Source organism: Sminthopsis crassicaudata, chromosome 1, assembly GCF_048593235.1.
Source record: "Sminthopsis crassicaudata isolate SCR6 chromosome 1, ASM4859323v1, whole genome shotgun sequence".
Taxonomy (NCBI): Eukaryota; Metazoa; Chordata; class Mammalia; order Dasyuromorphia; family Dasyuridae; genus Sminthopsis; species Sminthopsis crassicaudata.
In genome coordinates, this window is record NC_133617.1 from 557,631,979 (window position 1) to 557,655,114 (window position 23,136).

A 23,136-nucleotide genomic window follows, 5' to 3' on the forward strand; every position below is an offset into this window, starting at 1 on the left:
TTAATTAGAAAGATAAAATTCCATCAGTGAGAGATGGAGGGAAAAGACTATCACCTTCTATAAATAAAACTATACAGAATGGATAGTATTAAATGTGTAAACTAGTGAATCTGGCACTAATTTTGTTTCCTTTTGAGATAAGCAAGTGCCATTCTTTGGTTTTGGTAAGTCCATTTTCCACTGATAGTCATGCAGTAATTCTAAATGAAGCAGTCAGATTCCTTTATAGGGCTATGTGGAAGTCAGATTAGAGTATTGTAGTTCCTGGAGCACTGCTGGAGAGAGCTGATGGTTTCATATTCTGTGCTGATGCTGTGCTTTTCAAATAAATCCAAGTATTTTACAAACCCAGCTCCTTCCAGATAGGTCACACAGTACTGAAAGAGGAGCACCCAAGCAGGTCAGGAGACTAGTGGGTGAATTCTAGCTATTTCTCTAGCTTCTTAGTGACTTTGGACAAGTTGCTTAGGCTTTCTGGAAGTCTGCTATCACTTCTATAAGATGATGACCATAAAAAAATGGAAAGAGCCTTAGAGATAATCTAATGACTCCTTCATTTTAAGGAAGAGAAAATTGAGATGTTATGGAAACAACAGACATGAAATCTTGGACAGATTTTGAGAGATAGTAGAGGATAGAAGGGCCTGGCATGCTGTGGTCTGTGGGATCATGAAGAGCTGGATATAAGTGGATGACTAAATAACAACAGTAAACATTTAGATAAAGGGTCACATAAGTATGTTGCTATTCAGTCATTTTTAGTTTTATCTGACTTTTTGTGATTCCCATCTAAGTTTTTTTGTTTTGTTTTGTTTTGTTTTGGGGTGAAGATATTGAGGTGGTTTGCCATTTCCTTCTTCAGCTCACTTTATAGATGAGGCAACTTGATTAGGGTCACACAGCTAGAAAGTGTCTGAGGCCAGATCTGAACTGAAGATGAATCTTCCTGACTCCAGGCCCAGCACACAATCTCTTCTTCCACCTAGCTGTCCATCAAGTGTGTAAACACATACACATATATTTATAACTGAGAGGAAGCATTGTGCAATGAATTAAGATTTGGCTACAGAGTGCTTGAAATCCGTATCTAATACATACTGGTTTTGTGAAGCTGGGCAGATTAATTAACTTCTCAGTGCTCCAAGCACCTTAACTAAGGTTACAAACGAGAACAGGCTAGTGACTGTATTGGTAGAGGAAGGACAATGGAATCTTAGGTCCAGACCTCCATGCTATGTACAGCTATGTCTAGTTTCTATGATCTAAATATGCGTGTGTATCACCTTCCACTAAAGACCTATTTTGTGGAGGTGATTCTGGGTACTTGAAGTCTCCAGCAAGTCCTAGAAAACTTGAATGGCTTTGCAAGTCAGCCTAATGATGGATTGTAAGTCTATTATTCAAGGACCAGTCTAGCTAGCTAAGTACAAAGAGGCTCATCATCAGTTTGGCCTCAGAGTAATGCATTTTTTTTGATTGTAGCAACTCCATGAAGATGATTTGTTTTACAGAATAGTCATGCTGTCTCCCAGTGGTAAGAGTACCCACTCTTCACTCTTGCAGAATCTTAAGGTTCTGACATTTAAATTTCTATTTAAATTTCTTTCATCTATATCTGATTTACTATTTGCCAAGTAGCTACCACACAGCAAACTATAGGGTATCTCAAAATTTTTTTGTGCAGTTTTGAGTTTACACATATCAAGAAAAATAAGAACTGATACATTCTGCACAGCACATAGTTGTGTCAGTAAATGATAAATATGTCTCTCTACCATGTAAAGTACACTTAGGTTAAAAAAAAAAAAAAGTAGGATATTATTAACTATCTTATTTTCCCAGCTTCAATTGGTCATGTATATCATGGAGACTTGAGCCTATGCCTATATTTCCTCTGGTCAAAATATTTTTAAAAAAATCTTTCTTATTCTACTTTTGGTCAACATTTGTATTTATATCCAATATTTCTAAAACAACAACAAGGTGGCTTGCTTCAGAACCTTAAAACTTTTCAGTGGTTGTTGATGATTTTAGGGGTGGGCTAATTATCTCAAGGCTTTTACAGAAAGCTTAGAATAATAAGATTACTGATTTGCTCAGTCAGTAAACTTTTACTGTGCCTAGTGAATGCCAGACATTATACTAAGTGCTGAGGATATAAAAAAAGGTAAAAGATAATCCACAAAATAGCTGGATGGCCCAGTGGATAGAGTGCAGGACCAAGAGTCAGGAAACCTCATTTTACTGAATTCAAGTCTTACCTTACTTCTTAGCTGTATAACTTTGGGCATGTCACTTAATCCTATTTACTGTTTTCTTATCTGCAAAATGAGGTGGAGAAGGAAATGGCAAACCATTCTAGCATTAAATTTGCTAGCCTCACTTTCTCCTCCAGAGCCATCTGGGTCCAGTGGTAAGAGAGAGATCAGGACCACTAGAGGTGGTTTTGGATGCAGTGGAAGGCCTTGATTTTTTAAGCTAAGATCTTTAAGAGGTCTCAGTTTGACTAAGGCAACTACCCATCCAATGATTAAGACTAGGCAAAAATTGACAGAGAGAAGTCTTCCTGTGAAATAATTAATACTGATCAGAAGTAGTTGATAGGGCAGGATGACAAGAAATAAGCAATCACTACCATACCAAAAGACAGTCCCTGTTCTCAATAAAGTCTGCACAATCTAATAGGGGAGACAGCATACAAACAACTTTGTACATATATGATAACTTGTAAATAAACCAACAGAGGAAAGACACCAAAACTAAAGGGGAATCATGAAAAGCTGCCTTTAGAAGGTAGGATTTTAGCAGGGACTTGAAGGAAGTGCAGGGAAGCCAGGAGATAGAGATAAGGAGAGAAAGAATTCCATGAAGGGGGATGGATAGCCAATGAAAATGCCTGGAGTTGGATCATGGAGTATATTGTTCTGGATACGGCAAGGAAACCAGTGTGACTGGATCTAAGAATACATAATAGGCTGTTAGGTATAAGAAGTATGGCAAAGTGTGTGCATGTGTGTGGGGGCAAGTTATGAATACTTTGTTACTTTAAGTACTTATGAATACTTTCAAATTACTTTGAATAGTAAACAGGAGAATTTATATTTTAAACTGGAAAGGATAGAGAGCCACTGGAGTATATTGAATAGGGATAGTATGCACGTGGTCAAACCTGCATTTTAGGAAGATCATTTAGAGAGCAAGAGACTTCAGAAGCCATCCAATCTCTTCCTTTCATAGACAAGGAAATCGAGGTTCAGAAAGCTTAAATGATTTGCCCAAGATTGCACAGGTAGTGAGTGTCAAAGGTGGGATTTGAATGACAATCCATGCAACTGCAGAGTTAGCTGACAGAAATGTCACACGTGAACAACTTTTCATCTTTAGACTTATCATCCAACTTTATGAAAGCTCTGGGTCATGGTGCCTATTCAATTTAATATTTATTGAGGGCCCCATCAGTGTAAAACTAAAAGGTAGAGAGCTATTAAAAGCAGAAGTGAGAACTAATGTCTGTTTGAATGTAACACATGGCAAGTTCTCATTTAGTTCATCCCTGTCCTCTATCTGCCAGAACGTTTTCATTATTAGACTTCTGGTTTGCTATAGTCTACTTAATGTTTGACAGAAGCAGATAAGGCCACTAGTGCATATGATAAAAATAGTAATGAGACACAACTATTAATATCCTCTCACAATGTTAAAACTATCTTACATTTCATGCCAAAGAATGCAATTGCAAGCAGAATTCAGATATTTTTTAGGATTATAATAAAATTCTGAAGAGTGTAGTTTTATCTGATCATCTCGTAAAAAAAAAAAAAAAAGCTTATGAAATGGTGTGAAATATAAAAATTAAGTGTTCTGGCCTGGCCATTAGGGAAAAAAAAGATTTCACAGTATATACTAGAAATCTGTGGAAGTCATGGGTTTATGTCTAGTTTGTGTCCTTTTTTACATGTTTTTCTTTCCCTCATATGGTGCTTCCTCTGCAGTTCTTGTCCTGTGGCAAAGCATGTTGATTGATGTTGGGAATTAGTATAATTTTAGAGCTGGGTGGGTCCTGAGAAATCCAGTCCATCTTCCTCAACTTATGAGACATAGAGAATGAAATGGCTTGCCTAAGTAGAAAATAGGAGAGCTGGAAATGATAGTCTGGTCTTGTGAACCCCAGTCCAAGATAGATCAAAATTAGATTCTTTTTCAAAGAATTAAATTAATTAATTTAAAACTAAAGAAATGGATTGAGACAACAAGGTGGCTTGCTTCAGACACTGAGAAGCTATGTGACAGATAAATCATGGAATTTCTTTCAATCTCAGTTTCCTGATCTTTAAAATAGAGGAAGTACTAATGTCTAACTTTCAGGGGTTTTATGAAAATCAAATATAAAGCATTTCTTAAATCCAAATGATTTATATAAATGCTAGCGAATAAAAAACAAATTATATAAAGTGATTTTTTTCTTTAAAATTATTTTGGTCATTGATTATTTTGCTTATTTACTTTTTGGTAGAACTCAACTTACAGAGGAAAACCATCACTTTTTAGTTAGTAATTTTATTGGGTAATAAACAAATTTAACAGTTGGACTGCAAACTTAGAATTTTTTGAAGAATTTTCTATTAATTCATTTTGAGTTTCTTAAAAAACAAAGAAAATTTCTACCCTCTATTCGAAGAAAAAGTGCTTGCTTAGCATAGCTTTCTAGAAAATCTTTGAAGTAGTTCTTTAAATTTTTTTTGCCATTGACAATTCCAGAGTTTTACTTCCTCTTCTATCTTTATTTTTCAATTTTATTTTGTTCTCAGTATTAAAATTCTTCTTCTCTATGTTTTTTGATTCTCTTTCTCCCCCTTCCCCTTCCCACTCAGCAAAGCCCATTACAAATATGTATAATCAAGAAAAACAGTAACCATATCCAAGAAATAAAAAGAAAACAAAATCGCTTTGATCTGTACTCTCAGTATATCTCCTCTCTCTCTAGAGATGGAGAATCTGTTTCATCATAATTCTTTTGAAATTGTGGTTAGTAATTGTATTGGTCAAAGTTCTTAAATCTTTCAGAATTGATTATCCTTGTGTAATTGTTGTCATTTTGTAAAGTGTTCTCTTGGTATAGCTTACATCACTTTGCATCAGTCCAGATAAGTCTTCCCAGGTTTTTATAAAATCATTTCCATCATTATTTCTTACAGAACAATAATATTCCATCACTTTCATATGCCATAACTTATTTGATAGTAATTCTTCATAAAATTATTCAGCATTTTTTATGACTTTTCTGATATGATAACAATGCTATAATTTATTTTTTTCTTCTGAGCATATAGTTTGTTACTTAATGAAACATTACTACGATGAAAAGTCTTTACTTTTTAGCATTTTGATGGAATGGACAGATATATTTTTAAATTTTTTGAGTATAAATTATTGAAAACATAAACAAAAATTACTAAGTATTAGTAAAGTATATTCAACATCAACTTTTCTTGGGCAGAGACAAAGCTCACTTTGCAATAGCATTCCTCTCCTTAGTTCAGGGAAACATCTCATACCACCTTGTACAGAATGTTTTTAATGGGTGCTGGGGGGTGAGTAAAGAGTCTTTGTTTGATGAGTTAGAAAGAGGAGAAAGAAAAATGTGTGCCTTTGGGCAGTATATTTTAATCATACTAGTAGGGCGGCTTGTACTCATTTTTCTCCCTTGCTGGGCCATTTCCAATTTAGATTTATCAAACAAGAAGAACAATTTATTGAGAATTTAGTATTCAGTATTGAATATTCAGTACTGGGTTATTGCAAGTACTAAGCAGAATATATATGTGTGTGTGTGTGTGTGTGTGTGTGTGTGTGTGTGTGTGTGTGTGTGTGTGTATTTTTTCCTTTCTTTCCTTGGGCTTTTTTTGAGTTTCTTTCAAAGTAACCTTCCCTTTTATTTTTAGCTAAAGGATGAAGGTCTTGTATATAGGATAAAATGTGAAAAAAGGAGTTCAGAATCTTAAAGACTGCATAGTCAGTATATCTTCAAACACACTGTAATCTTTTCTATCAACTTTTGGATCTTGGTACTCTTCTTAAGGGTCAACAATTTCAATTAGGGAATTTATGGAGATAATTTATAAAACATGAACATTAGTGTTTTCATCCCCCACTCTTGAAAAGAGAAAATTTTCTTCTCTTCCATCCAACACCCCTGTCCTCATATCTATGTTTTCCCATCTTGACTTTTCTCACTGTTTAATAGAATACTTATGTCATATAGAAAAAGCCCCTGGGGTTTGTTTTTTGTTTATATTTTTAATATTAAATCAAGATTACAAAGTTAATTTGTAGCAGAAGGAATTTGTTAGTTTGGCTTTCCTATCTTCTTTTGAAGGTTATAGAGGCCATGAAAGTCTCATATCAATTTTGTCCCATGAGAAATGCAGAGGAACATGTTAGACAACTATGCTCATTGCCACCATTGATCCTCTGTTAAGAGTGGTTTGACCCCAAATGGTAAGAACTTATGCATAACAGCAATTTTGACAATCAGTTGATATAAAATTATTCATTAATTCATTAATGAATTCATTAAACTGGAACAAGAATAAAAAATTTCTCTTTTGTCTGGGCTACAAAATTTTGATACTATTCTCTTATGAAGGAAAATCAATGAAAAATTATGAAGAATGATGACATAAGAGAAGTTAATCCTATGGGTGAATAAATTGTCCATTTATCTGAAAGTAGCTCAAATTTTTGAAACACTTAATACTTTAATATCTGTTGGGTGTATATAATTAATTTTCCCATTTATTTCATCATAATTTTTATTATTACAGAAAATAGCTTTAAGCTACACTGGGAAAACGTGCCCGGTTTTATATTTTTGTGGATTAAAGGTGTTTGGGCAGACACATATGGAATCTCACTGATAAGTAAGTTCACCTGCTCTTCATAACTTAAACTTCACATTATTTTCTGATATAAACACACATATGATAACACACTGAGGATTGGATGTGTCTTTTGTGTATGGTAACCTTCTTAGGAGTGTTCAGAGTTCAATTCATCACAGTTGTTTTTAGAGTGATTTTTGTATTTGTGTGACCTTTGGAAGGTCACTTCTAATTCTTTGGGAATTGATTTCTTCACCTGAAAGAAGGGAACTCTTTATTTTGGTTAAAAAAAAAAAAAAACGTTTTGAATTCTCTCCTTCCCTCCCCTTCTCACTGAGAAGACAAAAATGTGATGTTAATTAAACATATGAAATAATGCAAAATATTTTCATTTTCTATAAAAAGCAAGAAAAATAAAGTGAAAAAATTTTGCTTTAATCTGTAGCCAGGCTTTATCAGTTCTCTTTCTGGAGATGGATAATTTTTAGAAATAATTTTTTAAAAAGAATTGTCTTAAATCATTGTATTGACTAGATTAGCTGAATCTTTTGATTTATGTTAATCATGATTATAACCATCAGTTGATAATGGTTATAATAATCCCATTACTATGTACAGTGTTCTCCAAGTTCTGCTCATTCCATTTTGCAGCAGTTCAAATGTCTTCCCAGGTTTTTCTGAAACTATTCTGCTCTTCACTTCTTACAGCATATTAGTATTCTAATACAATTATATATTATAGCTTGTTTGATCATTCTCCAGTTGATTGATTGATTGAGTGTTCCCTCAGTTTCCAATTCTTTGCCACCACAAAGAACCGCATAAGAGAATTCTTAACTAGCACTAGATGAGCCTAAAATCATGTTTCAATATAATTGGTTTCCTTTTTAATTCTATGCTTTTTTATTTTGTGTATTTAAAATATTATTCTGAAAAATATATTTGTTTCACCTACTCCCCTATTTCTAGCAGGCCTCAAGCTCTTTATTTTGCTTTACTCCAGACATCTTTATAAAATCATAGATTTAGAACTGAAATGGCCTTAGATACCATCTAGTCTAATCCTCTTCATGTAAGGAACTAAGTGAGGTCCAGAGCGATTTTGTAGAGGCAGGACTGGAACCCAGGTCCTCTCACTTCAGATGTAACACTCTTTCTATTATATTATTTCCTGGTACTCTTGGAATTCAGGCTCTCCCCTACCCCAAATCCCTTACCTTTCCTTCTTCTTTTTCTCCACTTCTTTCACTTCCCTTCCTCTTCTCCTCCTCTTTTCCTCCTTTTTTCTTCTCCCCCCCCTTTTCTACTCTTCCTCCTGCTCCTCATTCTTACCATAGTTAAAATAATTGCACATAAAGGGGCTCTATTTTTATAGGAGCTTTGTAAAATGACTTCAAAAATGCTTGACACTTGACCCATACATTTTACCTAGCCCTCTGGGTTTCCTATGTGTTTAACTGTCAATGTATTTAGGTCTCTAGGATTATTAGAATTTTGAACACTTTTGGTGTTTAAGGATAGATAGTTCAGCTATCTTGGATAGTTTCTACTTCTTATGTCTACCTTTCCCCCTTTCATTGAAGTTCAGGTTACTTCTATGGTTATGTAAAGTGGAAAATCAAAGGCATTCTTAGTAGCAATTTTATAGGCTGTATTAATCTACAATTAAAATTATAACCTTTCTCCCTTCTCTCAAGTTTCCCTCTTTCCATCTTGCTAAGAAACATTCTTCAATCTCAGAAACTATAAAGTTTCTTTGTGCAATTTTTTAGACTATTCAGAATATTTTCTTCTTTTCTTCCTCTCCCCTCTTTTCCTGATAAAAAATCTAATACATGAGCACGCAGAGAAATATTTATGAGGACTTGAACAGAATGTGATTGAAGGCAATTTCAAGACATAATATAAAATGTCAATTTTGTTTCTTAAGATGGAATTAAAGAAATATAACTTTTCATAATTTGTGGTCCTAATACAGACACTTAGTTTGGGGTATTTTTAAAGGCTTGTAAAGACCTTAAAAAAAGGATTTTTTTCCATATTTAGGTTATATTTTGTATCTCCCCTTTACCTGTCTCTCTTCCTTTTTTGTTTTTTCAGGTTCTTCCTCTGTTTGTAGTACAGGTGTTTCATTAAAATTGTATTTGGTTTTGGCATGCCAAGAAAGGGAACATTTGTATTTCATAAATCAATGGAAACCAGATATTTTGCAGTATGTATTTTTGCATGGGTTTAAAAAAAAGTAAATGTCAGTATTCATTGGCCAGAATTATTTCTGTGATTTGGCATATTAGAAAGTTTGTGGAAGTACAAGTTACAGTTAATGTTTCTAATTTTTATTTAAATCATTCTCTAGCTTTTAGGGAAATTCTTGCTTGCAGGATGATACATTCTCTTATGATCTCTGAATAAAGGTGAATTGAGAAGATCTTAAGAAATTTATTTTATTATTATTGTTTTACTATTTTCAAGCCCCTGAAGTTATTATAAATGTAATCTATTCCTATTTGATTTTGCTTTACAAAACAATTGTAGTATTTATACACCATGTAATTCTTTCTATATAAAGAAGCACATTGAAGGTCTTTTAAAATATTATAAATTAGTTTCAGAGTACTAAGTAAGCTATAATTAGGAAGCAGTTCATGACTCAGTAACTGAGGGCATAGTGGATAGAGTGCTGGGTCGGAGTCAGGAAGGCCTGGTCAAATCTGGCCTCAGATCTTACTAGCTATGTGATCCTAAGGAAATCATTTAATCTTTTCCTCAGGTTGTTTTTTTTTTTTTTTTTTCATTGTAAAATAGGGATAATAATAGTACCTATCTCTTAAGTTTTTTAGGAGGATCAAGTGAGATTGAATTTGTAAAAAGCACATTTATATAGCATATGGTAGGTGCTATATAAGTGCTTATTCCTTCCTTCCAATTCTCCAATATTTTGAAGTCTCGTGTTTCCCTGAAGATACATTTTTACTTCTCCTCCATCTTCTTCACCATTTACGTATAAGGGAAATACACATATGTTTTAGGAAATTTCCATATTTAATAAGTTAGACATTTCTATATTTAATAAGTTAGAAAATCAAATGTAAAACACTGGTTAGCAAACATGAAAGAGACTATAATAGTGAGGATTTCTTTTCATTGTAAAGAATGAATTGTAGGCAGTCATGTGCTAGGAAATGTTTAACAATGGGTTCTCTAGGGGAAAAATACCCACTGTACATTTTAAAATTGAATCTATATTATTAATTTTTTTTTTTTTTTTGCTATTGCTTTCTTCAGGGTAGAAATTGACAAAACAATCAACAAAATAATAAGCCAAACTCTGACTTGTATCTTTTGCTGACTTCTGAGGTGTAAATGCTCACACTGAAAATTTAACATCTGTCTCCAGCTGGTTTCAGTGCCCTCTTGATTGGAAGTGTTTACCGAAAACCTAAAGAATGGGAGGAACTGAATGAGAACCTTAATGCTGGCTTTTGCTGATTTTCAAGCTGTGACTTTTGCCAGCCTTCTTTTCTTCCTACTCATGCATTTTATCACTTGTATCAAAATTATATCGGGTCACTTTCATGAACATGAACACTTAGATCATGAGTATCTATATGAGAGGCAGCATCTAGAGGACTGACATTAGAGTTAGGAAGGACCTGAATTCAGATCCCCCATTTAACACTCCTTGGCTGTATTACAAATCACTTAACCTCCCAAAGCTTTGGGGCAATTCTCTGAGTCAGTGAATTACAGATAAGTTATTGCATCATTGGAGGGAGTTTCCATGCTGGGAATTCTCTATCCCAGTGGAATCGCACGTCTGTCCTTTTTTCCCCACCTCCCAATTGTCATAGAATGTACATCCACACGTATTTTTACATTGAAACCATCCCCCACACATAAGAAAATCAGCAGAAACGAAAGTTTAACAGGAATATAATTCTCTTTAGAGTCTTTGCTTTGGCTTGTCATTCCTGCACATGGGGATGTAGAATTCAAAGAGGAAGGAGGATAGTATAAACACATGGGAAAAGCTCAGTTTTCCATCCAGGAGGAATTTGCCAAAGCAGGATGTCTCACTCACATGCTGAAAACAGGAGCATGTCTTTTCTCACAACCTGCAAACCAGCTAGCTGAAAGATTGACAGCTGGCCAAAAGAACGCACACCTCGTTCTTCGATCTAGGCTGCCAGTGTTTTAATCACAGTCCTGGTGATGAGCGGCCTGGGAGGGCTCGCCTTTCACACACTAACTCAAACAAACACAGCAGAATGTCTCCGCTGCTCTCCAAGCCCTTTCCTGCTTTAGCATTCCTGATGTACTCCCTATGCGCTGCATACTTTAAAAACTCAACCAACATGCTAGGCTTTGTGTCATCTTACATCACTTCTTCTTATAAATAGCCTTTGGGAATGGCAGGGGAATGTTACCACTAATCACGGAGGCGTTTGGAAGGCTTTGGTCTCAGCAAATAAGTACTCTACTGAATGAAAGCGTTACAGAACTACAGGGCAAGTCCGAGTTGTAGAAGCCCTTTGACTTGCTGAATATCAAACTTGGGCAGCCTATTTTTTAGAAAGAAGCCTAGGACTTCTTCCCATGCAATTTTTTTTTCCTATTTAGGGGCAGATTTATTGAAAGCTGGCATCAATTAATACAGATGCCTGTGTTCACAGCAAAGAGGCAAGGGAACCGAAGTAAGCACTCACCAAATGACCCGCGTAGCTGCATACAGTATGTCTTTCTTTTTGTTCCTGGCAAGGAAGTTGCTGCCTCTTTATCATGCACCCAGGGAGCTTCAATGCTAAAAAGGCATCAGAACTAGGAGAGAAGTTTGTTGTGCTCAGAGATGCCAAATATGAATATTCAATTAACAAGAACAACGGCAAAAAAAAAAAATTACAAAAGTCATGGTGTGTAAATTAAGGATGCCTGGGAGCAATTACTCTGGATGGCAAAGCCAGTTCGACATTAAAAATACCCTGTATTTCTTTGTTTTCAACTCATGAACAAATAAACGCTAAAAATATGTTTATCTGTTCTAACAGAGAAAACAAACAATTTCCATAATGCATATATTAAGAGAGAATGCATAGCTATTTCCTATCACTGGAGGCAGGGAAATTTGGTAAAGGGTGAAAGGAGTAATAGGACAGAAGTAAGTACTTGACCAAAAGCTATCCTGGCACAGTGTGATCTTTCAAGGGCCAGGGCATGCCATGTCCACATACAGATTTTTTGAATAGACCTCTTGCCAAGATAAATTCTCTCTGGACTCTAGAATTTATAGGATGTGCTTAGCTTGCATTAAGAACCCAGCAGTTTCTTCCCTTCACAAACAAGCCTTCTTGAGCAAAGCAAGACATAAATGGAAAAGATGCTTTGCTAATTATTTACATAAAGACACAGAGAGATGCAATCTGGCTCTTGTGTTTATTTCATATTACTGCTTGGCCTACGAGTCAATGATGGAACTGAACATTTTCGTTCTGTTTGTCTCCCTTGACTTTGTTAACTTTCAGGACTACCCAGCAAGTTCTTTGAAAAAAAAAAAATGGAAAGCAGACTGGGAAAGGTAATTCATTCATTTATTTCCTCTTCTAATCCTTCAGTATTTATAGTTATGGAGATTTTCCTTGATGTTCGGATTGTGGTCTTAATGGACAATGATTTTATCTACAGATTTGAGAACCATATTATGTATTTAGCACAGAGTAAGAGCAACATGTCCTTTTTTTTTTTTTTATCATTTCAAAGTTGTAAAACAGTGTTGAGAGAGAAAAGCTTAGTAGAGTTGGAGGAGAGCACTTTCAGAATGTTATAACAGGAAATTAATTACATGATAAACAGTGGTGTCAGGAAGAGTTCTGCAGATCAGCACAGTACAGGGGCCTTTGAAATGAGTTTATTTTCATATTTAAAAATTATCACAAAGAGTCACTCATCATTTAGTAAGCAGCTTTGTGTACAGAGAGCAGAACATTAGGTTAAGATTTTCATGGATAATCACAGATTTCTATGGAGATCAGTTGAAGTCATAAATTATTTTTTCAAAATGGAAATAATTGAAGGCCAGAAGTAGCTCAATTCAGGCTACTCTTAACACTGGTAACAGCCACATTGATTGTGTTACCTGGGGCCTGATTGGACTCTTACTTGGGAGTCTCATTTCTCTAGATGAAAGGCATCTGGGTTCTAGTGTAGACTTGGCTGGTTCATTGTAGGTAATTTGGGACAGTGTTAGAAGCATCAACTTGGGAAATGTGCTCTGTTACAAAGGCCTCTCTTTTTTTGCATACGATTGACCCAATTGTCTGACTTTTTAAAACTTATAAATTTGAAAAGTTGACTTTGCAGCAGTATAGACTAGGGGCAATTATAATCCACATTTTCCTTTTTCCTTAATGTTGGACAAACAAATAAAATGGGAAAAGGGAAAAAATATTGGGAAGGAGAGAAGCCTATCTTTGGAAAATTTTCTCTTTGGTTTTTCCAAGTACTTCTGTGAAGTATACACAGATGATTGAGATCAACCATTCTTATTAAGACAGTCTGGAATCTATGAGTTATCTATGCACTCAAAGTGCTCAGTAAGTACTTAAGGATTGATTTGGTCTGAACAGGTCTGGTTTGCCTGATATCAGGAATGAAGAGAAGGGAGTCCATGTGTATGACAGATATTTATTATGAAAAGGGATGAAGAGAACAGTTAGGATATAGTGACCCATTCTGGTATTAGACAAACTTAGTTTAAAATTCCTCCAACTTCAGATTTCCTAATATCTGGGCAGAAAAGAATGCTATTTCTCAGTCAATTGATCCCATAAATGGTTCATTGAGTGTCTACTGTGTTCAGAGGGCTGAAATACTTCTTAAGGGAGGCTAGAGAATAAGCAGAATGTATGGCTCATAATCTCACATCTGGCCAGATAGGTAGAACATATACACATGAAAGAGACAAGAATGATTTGAGTCATCTGTAGACATGCAAATTAATATCAGGCAAAAAGTGGGAAGAACCTGAGCATATAGACATTTAAAATGGAAAGTTCTAATATTTTAGGGCAGCATGTTTTTTAGATAGACAGTATAGTATGGTGAAATGGGAAACTGCACTCAGAATCAGGAGAAATCTGACTGAATTTTTAAATCTCATCAGCCAGTTATGTGATAATGGGTAAGTCACTGGATCCTGTTTCTTTGTTTCTAAAATAGGGATAATGATTGATTGAGAGACAGTTAGGTGGTACACTGGATAGAGAACTGGGCTTGGAATCAGAAAGACTCATTTTCATGAATTTAATTCTAGCATATGACATTGACTAGCTGTGTGATTCTAGGCAAGACACTTAACCTGTTTGCCTCAATTTCCCTGTCTGTAAAATGAGCTGGAGAAGGAAATGATAAACCATTCCAATATCTCTGCCAAGAAAACCTCAAATGGGGTCATGGAGAGCCAGATATGACTGAATCACTCAACAATAACAATATGGCATAGTGAAGCCAGAGGAGCTGTGTAAAAAGGTAAAGAGGAAAGAGTGTTAAAGTTGTACAAACCCAACTTTGAATCCCAACTCTGCCATTTATTCCCTGTGTGACCTTGGGCCAATTGTTTCACTTCTCTAGGTTTCACTGTGATGTAGAGGTATCTCTAGATTTTTGAACATCAATCTAGTGAAGAAATTCTGACACGGCATATTAAATTAGAAGAATTTCATGTATAGACTCTATGATAGGCTGTATGTCTTTCATTTGAAGACTATTCTAGTTAAATTCAAAGAGGTGCATGACTAAATTAACTATGAACTGATGAAATTTTCATTCATAGCCACTCCCAAAATATTCCTCCAAAGCAGAAAAGGGAAGTTTCAGTCTGTTGGTAGGGGAGGTAGCTGCACCAATAAAGTCTCAGATGATCCAAAGTCAAGAATCACTAACAATTCATTTGACCCAAAGTAGGGCAAATGAGTTGACCAAGGCAAGGGGAACTTTTATATTATAAGAGTAGTTATTGCTGAGGAGAGTTCACCTGTTCATTCTTCAACGTTTCGAAAGGTGCTAACTTCTAGAACTATGAAGATTTGCTCTGTATGGATAGGCTGGGTTTAACAATGCCTTCTTTTATTTTTTAAAAAAAATTATTTTACTTTCAATTTATGAAATAAAACAAGCATTTCCATAACACAGTAGAATAAAAAAGATGATTGCATATGAAACTTCATATCTATTATGTGCAACTTGCTATTTTTTCTTTTTAAAAATGGATTAAAGTTATCATGTAAATGTTTTTCTTTTCCTTTTTTTCTCCTTTTTCTTTCAATGTCCTCTTAAATGACTTGAAGGTAAAGGAAAGAAACAAGCATTGATTAAGCATCCATTATGTGCCAGGCAACATGCTTAAGGGTTTTATAAATAATATCTCGTTTCTTACATAGACTTTTGAGGTAGGTACTGTTTTTCTTCCCATTTTATAATTGAGGAAACTGAATCAAACATAGGCCAATGTCACCCAGAGAGTAAGTTGAATTAGAACAATAGATAAAATTTGGTGATCATGTAATCATAGATTTAGATTTAGAAGGAACCTCCGAAGTTATTTAGTTCAACTGATTTTTTTTTTCCCAAATGAAGAAACTGAATAAATGACTTGTCAATTTCACACAGGTAGTAAGCATCAGAGATAATATTTGAACCCAAATTTCTGACCCCAGAGCCTAGACTCTCTCTACCAGACTATGATAATCAAATATTCAACTGTAATTTAGACCGAATCCAACAAGGTTACAATTCTCCCCACTATTAAGGTAAATGTAACTGTATTAAATAAGAACAGGTTATTTTCCTCTATGCCTCAGTTCTTGTCCTTGGTTGTTATTTGGTTAGCAGCTGGAGCTGATTGATAGCAGTAGCAAAGTAAATATAGACATTACATGAATCCTTCCCCCCTACCCCATAGGAGCTCTTCTTTGTAAATCAAAGTGAGCTTAGCCCAAATACTACACCTAAATATCCACGGTTCTCCCCAAATACTACACCTAAATATCCACGGTTCTCCCCAAATACTACACCTAAATATCCACGGTTCTCCCCAAATACTACACCTAAATATTCACGGTTCTCCCCAAATACTACACCTAAATATCCACGGTTCTCCCCAAATACTACACCTAAATATCCACGGTTCTCCCCAAATACTACACCTAAATATTCACGGTTCTCCCCAAATACTACACCTAAATATTCACGGTTCTCCCCAAATACTACACCTAAATATCCACGGTTCTCCCCAAATACTACACCTAAATATTCACGGTTCTCCCCAAATACTACACCTAAATATCCACGGTTCTCCCCAAACTCTCCAAATGATTCAGAGCTCTAGAAAATTGGACCTTTGTCTGAATCAGTTCTGAGATGATCGATAAGTTCATAGCCACTCACCAGGCACTCACTTCTGCCTAGAAGCATGAATGTATGGAAGCCCATGGATTAGAACTGGATGGTATATTAGAGGCATTGTAGTCTGAGGGTACTTGATAGTTCAGAGATTTTCTAGTAAATTATCCAACTAATTATCCAAAACGTAGGATATATTTTTAAAGTTTTAAGCATTATTAACATTTTCTCCATCACTTTCTTAGGTATAGAGTCATAATTAGAACAATAAATCCAGCCTTAATTTGTGGCTTTTGCTAATTTCTGAGATGTGAATGATGACACTGATAATTTAACAATAGGCTCCCTAGTACTTGGAACTTGCCCCATCACACTTCTGAATTTAGAGGCCACCCAACTCCCTCCCTTTTTTTTTTTTTAACAGATAAGAAATCTGAGGGCTAGAGAGTTGAAGTAAATTTCAGAAAGGTAATAAATCTCACATCTGGGAGTTGAGCTCAAATTTTATAACTCCTGGTTCATCCTATTCTACTCTTTTCTTGATTTTTCAAGTTCATTAGACCAAATTTTAAAAATATACATGATAATGGGATCCCTTAAAATTATTTGCTGCTTTGAGCTTGAAGTTTATAAGACAAAATGATATATTATCCTCTGGTTATCCATGTTCCTTGCCATTTCTGAAAGCTTTGTTTTTTTGGTTCTGGAGTCAGGGAACTGGACTCATGAATGTGGGTTTGGGTTGCTTGTGTTATAGCTGAAAGAAAAGGGTAAGTGAGGAAGGTGAAAATAAACGCTTGTGAAAACCCATCAACTCTGAGATTTATTGATCATTGTCTACTCTTGATTGGGCACATTTGACAGTAAACTAGGTCCAATGAAGCTAGCAAAGTTCACTTATAATTTCTGTCCTTAGGGACCCATATACTAGATAGGGTTGAGGAACAATATGGATACCTCAAGTCAGGGTAAAGATACATTTTTTGATTGACAGCTCTTGTGGATCCCCTAAATATTACCATTAATATACAAATTGAAATGGAAGAATTTTCAGGATAGCTTCCTGGGTGGCATGTTGGCTTTCATTCTGCTGCTGAGGGTAGATCATGGACAATTGCTCCCTGGGCTGTGTGCAGGCTGCAGGCGGTATGTCATGTAGTTCTCTTGTAGACAATGCTCTTTGAATTGGCCCCAAAAGTTATTGCATTGGACTCTCTCCCATTTCAAAAAGCTGAGTACATGCTGTGACTGCAGCACTTCCAGTCTATGCCAGCCTGAGGAGCAAGAGCCTAGGCTTGGAAATCAAACTGGAGGCTCCACATGGCAATGAACAGCACAACATTTTGGCTAGAGGCACTGATCATGTTGGAAATTTGAAGAAGAGGTGATTTTTTTTCTCCCCAAAGAATAGTTAATATGCATTTATTCCTTCTGGAAATACATTAAAGTATATTTTCTTTTTAGAGACTGGATGAAAATTATTTTCATTAAGGCTCTTGATGACCATTTGTAAAGTATAGCAAAGTTCATTTGAAATGCCTTCTTGAAATGCTCCTGGAGTTTATTCCAGTGTGGCCACTCTGTGCATAATATATGTATATTCAAAATTATGCAGGTGGAGATACTAAATTTTATCCTTTTAAAATTCAAACCATAAATATAAGTGGAAAAAACCTTAAATGACTTTTCCTTCTTTCCTGATAGACATTAAAACCCAACAATCCAATTTTGGTGAAATTAAGTAAAACAATTCTCTTCTTGCATAAACAGTCAAATTTTATGGTTGAATTATAAACCCCTGGAAATGGGGGTTTATAATGAAACTCCTGTCAAAATATTAACTATAGCTATATGAAAAAGCTGTTATTAAATAGCATCTTGATGGCTTAAAAACTTTCTTTAAAAATCTCTGTTTATTCATTATAATTAAAATGCCTAAATTATAATGATCCACTAAAAACAAATAGTTTTAATCTTTTCCATAGTTCTCCATATGATGTTAATGCTCTGTACATTAGTATTGATGTCTGAGTTTAATATTGCTTTCTTTATCATTAAAATTGCTAAAACCATAGCTTTGGAAATGTAAATTTGAATACTTAATTATGTTGCTATAAACAGCCACTCTAATGCCATGTTCTCATCGACAATGATGGGCCTTCTTCCAGTGCTGGCATCTCAAGCAATCATGCTGTCTGCTTTCCTGTTGTATATACAAGGAAAAACATTCCCACCTGAGATCTCCTCCAAAGTTTCACTTGGGAAACAGGACATGATTAGAAATATGTTTCCAGTTGCACATTGCTCAAATCCAGTTTTGTCTTTACTTGGGCTAAATGATGCAAACATAGTCCAGCCTCCTTTCCAGGAGTGTGCAATTACCTTGAAGGCCCCTAGTAAAAAGCCCAGGCTAATTGAGAACACTTGCTTTTGCTTGCAATTAGCAAGGATATCCTCTTATTAAGAAATGTCCCTATTTTTTTCCTGCAAAAAAAGGTGGGTTTATCTTTAATGAACTAAGAGTTTGGAAGCTCTGCAAATTAAAGCATGCATATGCAGGTTATCTTCTTGCTCAAGGGGACATACACCACTGCTGTGTTCGTGTGAAGTAATAATGAGATACCATAAGCAAACAGTAGAAGATTCATGTCAGATGGTTCTCCAATAACATTAGAAAAAAAAGCAGCTGATGTATGGGATATTGAAGGCAGATTAAGTTGTTAATGTATATTAGTATATTCTTAATTTCCTTTTAATTGAAAAAGACATATTGACTTTAATTAGAACCATTTCACAGGAACTGTCAATTAGCACATGTCAAACTAGTTAATTCAGAACAGAATTCTTTTAATTAGGGTCTGCTTTCCTTTAACTGTGGGGCCAATGAAATCAGCCTTTCCTTATCAAGATTTTAAATGTCTCTAAGACATACAATACAAATGTAGTCTCTTATCTATTATTAGAAGCCCATATGGATAACATTAAAATGATGATGCTGGCATTGTTCATGCAGCACAAATCAGAGTCCCTTTATGACTGTTTGAAAAAAAAAATGGCTTTGAACAAAGACTATTTTAAATACACAGATTTATCCTACTTTAAAGAGACTACAAAATTTATGACATGCATGTTCACATTTAAAGTATTATTTAATATGTCTGCTCAAATAAATGGGCCTATTCAAACGTTTTGTGTGTTCTATCAGCCAAAGACACATAAAACATTGTCAAACCATACAGCAACATTTTTTCCCTTAAATGAACTGTAATCAAAAAGGGAAAACAGTCTGAATGATTTTTTTTTTTTTTTTTGCACAACATAAAAACAGCATTGTTAACTTTCATTGCTTCTAAAGATTTAATACCAATAGTTGATACAGTGGCTGAAACCACTAGTGACTTAATGTGATATTAGTAATCAGACAGTGTAAAATCTGAATCTTGGCTCTTGCCTAATGTAGTGATATGAAATTACAGGGTTTTAGCCATAACTGGCATGAAGAAGGAATTGCCCTGGAGCCTACACATTGGATAAGGCCTGGGATTTCACCTGAAGTGTGAGTGTGCTTCAGTAAGAGAAACAGCATTAAGAGAGATATCACTGGAAAAAAAAGAATTAATGGGAAATCTAGCTTCGTTTTATCATGTGAGCTTTTGTCACTGTTTTACTGACCTATATCAAGTGAGGATTACAGAGATTAGTGAAAGGAATACTTAATAGCTCAACTGTGGATTCCAAAGAGGATTATCTCCTAAGATATTTTATGTATCCCAATACTTTGTTCCTCCTTCTGCAGGGCTGATTAACTCAACTTCGATGATAGCATCCTTTTCTACAGTAGGATATGCCACTGGTGTGGTGGTATCTGTGTATATACTAACAGAGTGAAATAGAGAATTATATGCACTAGACAAATTTGATTCACAGAAATATCCTGTGACTGATTCATGTAACTCCCGAAATAATTCAGGGAAGTCCAAAAACCTTAACAAGGAAGGAAGATTTCACCAATAACCTGTCCTGCTAACCCCATCTTTTCCTTTAATAGCAGGTTCCTTTTATTACTCCCCTCTGTTATAATGATCTCTATATCTAAACAATTATACATCTCTTTCTTAAAACTATCTATATTTTAAGTTTTCTACTTCAACTAGTATAAACACGGTTCTTAGTTAACTCTTTAGAAAAGGTTGAGAATTCAGGTCAGTTATTGAATGGAAGAATTTTGGATACACAATAAATTTTCTCCAAAAAATTTTCTGTCCTTTATGTGGGTAACAACAAGCCTTCTTCACATTAACTAAATATGTCAACATGTTCTGTCAAATAATTTAAACTTTATTGAAGGATTTAATTTCCTATGACCATTATAGAACTTGAAATCACCTGAGCAATCTGATACCAGTAAGCTTTTCCCATATATTATTATGTTGTTTGTTCTCTTCCAGTAGCTAATATGGTTACATTTTTATCTATACTTATTCACAAATCTTGTAAAAGTCTGTAGCAGTGACAAGATTAATAATCTTGAACAACACTGGCCTTTGAAGAAGCCATTTATAGGATAGTTCATCCTGCCTATTATGACAATAAGTTAACATCTTACTATGTTTCATATGACCTATTCACAATTCTATTTTGGCATAACCTTATCATGTATATTCATAAATAATATTATTGTGGTTTCTTTTGAAGTTTTGCTTATAAGTTTAACTATCACCATTTACAAATATTTTTATGGAAATTATAAAGAAGACTGACACAAAACTTCCTAATTCTCTATTTTTATGCCACAAAATTATGCTTATGGTTTCAGGTAGCTTTTTAAAAAAAGCTTATCCATGACTGTTATATTATTAAATTAAGTAATTATGATTATAAAAATATTAGGGATTTACTAGGAAATATTTATATAATACCTTTCAGTTTTAACACATGGATTTTCACTCACTATTCTATAAGATTGATGGTCCATCTCTATTTTATAGGTGAGGGAACTGGATTTAGTTAAGTGATCCATTCTGGGTCATTCAAGTAATCAGAGAGGGAGCTGAGAATAGAACCTAGATTCCTCTGACTTCAGCTTGGTGGTTTAAAAAGTTACATATATGTGTATATAATATTATACCACATCTTTACCTCATATGCTGTATTGCTTTCTTGTGACTTATTGGGTAAATCTTTAAGCTCCCTTTGCCAAAGGACTATGACTGAACATTCACCTTTCTTTCAAACTTCTGTTGACTAAGCAGGATGAATGTGAATGGAGGGATAGAAGAAGAAATCCCAATAGCTTTCTCAAGTCTTCCAAGTGGGGCCTTCACATGTAGCTTCATTATTTCATTTAAAAAAGCATTGTGAATTCACAGCTGCCAGAGAAATCAGTATAGAAATGTAAGTATAAAGTGCATTCTAAAGAATTAATGCTAAAGAATTAAATTTTCTTCATATTCTTCTTTTGTAGATATTTATACTAATATTTCAATTTGAATATTGGTGATATTTGGAGCAGGTCCTTCTTTCCCCAAACATTAGCCAAATTCTACTGCTCCTTCAGTTTACCATTATACCTTTAATTTCTCTAAGTTTAAAAAGCATTTGGTCTGCAAGAGTCCTCTATTAACTATATCCCCTCTCACAATCCCAAGTAATGTTTCAGTCACCTGTTAATAGTTAAGAGATGAACAGGAATACCTACCAGGATTTGCACCTGGGACAAGGATATTTGCTTAGGGTATCAAGGGGAAAAGGGCATTGAGAGGGGAAGATAGGAGAGCTCCAAAGACAAACTCCATCTACTTCACAATTTGTCCCCAGGGCTTCTGGATGATTAAGATTTGACCAGACTGCAAGTATTTGATTTTTCAGCAAACACTTGAAAATAGATCAAACATTTTAGAATTATTCTCTGATGCCTGAGAAGGATATGTTAAAGCTGAAGTCCAAACAGAGGCTGGTATCTAAAGGAGGGATGAAAAATTAACACATTCAGGAATTGGGTTTGCTTATATATATCTCATGAAGGCTGAGAATTTGTTAACTGAAATTAAGGTAGAGGTTTCATTTAATGTCATTACATGATGATATTGATTGAACATGGATCCCTGCTGCAACAGGACAATATCTTGCTTAAAAGGAGCTATAATTATGCACTTCCTGATTTCTTAATTCCCATAAGTGTGAAGGGAGCATGAACCAGCTGGTTTGGTGCATAGACCTATGCACTATACATACCCATGCTAAATACTCAATGATTTTGAGACTTTATGCAAACAAATAAAGATTTTTCATGGACAATGTAAGTATAAATAGTGCTTTGATGCTAGTTTTGAGAGAGACTAGGGTATCAGGAAAACATGTTCAAATCCTGCCTCCAACACTTCTTGGGCAAGTCATTTAGTCTCTCTAAACCTCAGTTTCCTTATCTGTAAAACAAGAAGGCAGATAAGGAAACTGAAGTTTAGAGAGACTAAATGACTCTTACAAGTAACATATACATCTATGCACTAGATAAGCCTATATGGAATACAATGGTAGCATATATTAAGAAGAGAGACTCCAAGACTTATTTACTATTCAGGACTATAGGCCCCATAAATTATATATGTGAACTTCCTTAAAAATTATTTTGGATTTATTTTAGATCAGACAATTTTTTCAGATCAATATTCTGATAATAAGATTAGGGGCTTTGATAATACTAACTCATTACTGAATGTCAAAAGCATGTGCATTAACAATAGCGGGATCACCGGAATCAGCTCCATAATATTTTAGCTCCTTGATCTTCTGTAGGCACTCTGAGGCTTTCACCCACTTTAGTCTATGAAAAGTTGACCCCTAAGGCATGACTATTAAAAAT

General features: G+C 34.8%; 1 long non-coding RNA gene across 27 annotated transcripts in view; it reads left to right on the forward strand.

Moving 5' to 3' along the window:
* Positions 1-23,136, forward strand: part of LOC141550946 (uncharacterized) — a 110,819-nt gene that overhangs the window by 67,057 nt on the left and 20,626 nt on the right. For 19 of the 27 annotated variants that reach the window (XR_012484710.1, XR_012484732.1, XR_012484709.1 and 16 more), the window contains one exon: positions 1-21,668. This exon is cut by the window's left edge. This is a non-coding gene — a long non-coding RNA (uncharacterized LOC141550946). The remainder of the gene's footprint in view (positions 21,669-23,136) is intronic. The other 8 variants (XR_012484729.1, XR_012484719.1, XR_012484724.1 and 5 more) reach the window with 8 other exon arrangements.